The sequence below is a fragment of the Macrotis lagotis genome, chromosome 1, assembly GCF_037893015.1.
Source record: "Macrotis lagotis isolate mMagLag1 chromosome 1, bilby.v1.9.chrom.fasta, whole genome shotgun sequence".
NCBI classification, from domain to species: domain Eukaryota; kingdom Metazoa; phylum Chordata; class Mammalia; order Peramelemorphia; family Peramelidae; genus Macrotis; species Macrotis lagotis.
This window is the reverse complement of record NC_133658.1, coordinates 466,752,734-466,754,405: the sequence shown is the minus strand read 5'-3', so window position 1 is coordinate 466,754,405 and position 1,672 is coordinate 466,752,734. Positions and strand designations below refer to the sequence as shown.

Below are 1,672 nucleotides of genomic sequence, written 5' to 3'. Positions count from 1 at the left end.
GAGGAGCCTGATAACCAATTAAAGGATGGGAATAAATATTTATATAACTTCTAGAATGTTTCAGGCAGGCATGCTAAATATTTGCTACATTTGGGGGATTTTTGGTTGTTCTTTTTTAATTTTAAAAGCATTTAAGCAGAATCTTTAAAAAACTTATTTTTATTAAACTAATGTTGCCTCATAAATGATTAGTAATTCTCTTTAGAAGCAGATGGATTTGTGCTCACTCAGCAGTACACATACTAAAATTGGAAAGATACAGAGAATATTGACATGACCTCTGCATAAGGAAGGCACACAAACTCATAAAGTATTTCATAGTTTTTATAATAGCTCTTTTTTGTGGTGGCAAAAATTACAAATTTAGGGGATGCCCAACTGATAATAGCTAAGCAAGCTGTGGTATATGACTGTGATGGCGTACTATGTGCCATCAACAAAGGATGAGCAGGATGATTTCAGAAAAACCTGGGAAAAACTTACATGAACTGATGAAAAGTGAAGTGAATAGAATCAAGTGAATATCACACACAGCAAAATTATATGATCAGTTATGAAGGATTTAGCTATTTTTCTGCTATTCTCTTAGGTAGTCTCAGTAATACAACATTCCAAGACAATTCCAAAGGACTCATTATGAAAAATGCTATCCACCTCTAGAGAAAGAACTGATAGGGTCTAAATGCAGATCAAAGCATTTTCTTATTTTTTTGTATTTTTCTCTGTGTTTTCTTTCACAGCATGACTAATATGAAAATAAGTTTTGTATAATTATAAATGTACAACCTATATCTCAGGAAGAGGAAGGAAATATTTTGGAAATCAAGATTCTAATTTTTTTTAAGATTTCTACTGTGTTGTTTTATATTGTTTTTACATTTATACATTTTTGTATTTATTTCCATTCATATGCACACATATTATTAAGTTACAAAATTTCCCTCCATCCTCCCTTCCCATTCTCCTCCCCTAAGTTGTCAACAGTCAGGTTAGCATTGTACACACATATTTTGATAAATATTTTTACAAATTAGAAATTTTTGCTTTGAGGAATTAGGATTAAAGGAAAGAGATACATAAGAGATAATTTTTATAAAGTGTTCGTCAGATTCTGAAGGGTTTTTTATGTGTGTGTATTTTTGTTTTGTTTCATTTTTCTTCAATAATATAGTCCATAACCAGTCAAATACAGTTGTCCTAACTCTCTGGACTGCTGAGAGGACCTGCTCCATCATGGTTTTTCATTTTCCAATGTTGTTGTTGATGTTTACGTTGTTCTCTTTGTTCTACTCCCTTCAAAAGATTCTACTTTTTAAAACATTTTATTTTCCCCCAGTTATATAAGACTATTTTTGACAGTTTTTTTTTGTTTTGAGTTATAAATTCTGTCCCTTACTCCCTCCTCCTCTTGCCTCTTACTCCCTGAGATGGTAAGCAATCAGATATACATCATACATGTGCAATCAAGTAAAACATTTTCTTATTAGTCATTTTGTAACAGAAGAATGTACCAGAAAAAAGAATGAAAACTAAAATAGTTCAGTCTGTATTCAAACATTGTCAATTCTTTCTCTGGGGGCAGATAGTATGCTCCATCATTAGTCCATTGAGATTTTCTTGGATCATTTTATTACTGAGAATAGCTGTCATTCACAATTCTTCATCAAAATAT

At 31.5% G+C, this 1,672-nt stretch overlaps 1 non-coding gene across 1 annotated transcript; it reads left to right on the top strand.

Annotated features, from left to right (window-relative positions):
* Positions 1-219: 219 nt before the first annotated feature.
* On the top strand, positions 220-325 carry LOC141510514 (U6 spliceosomal RNA). Its single transcript, XR_012474991.1, has one exon. It is a non-coding gene; the product is annotated as a U6 spliceosomal RNA (small nuclear RNA).
* Positions 326-1,672: the final 1,347 nt, after the last annotated feature.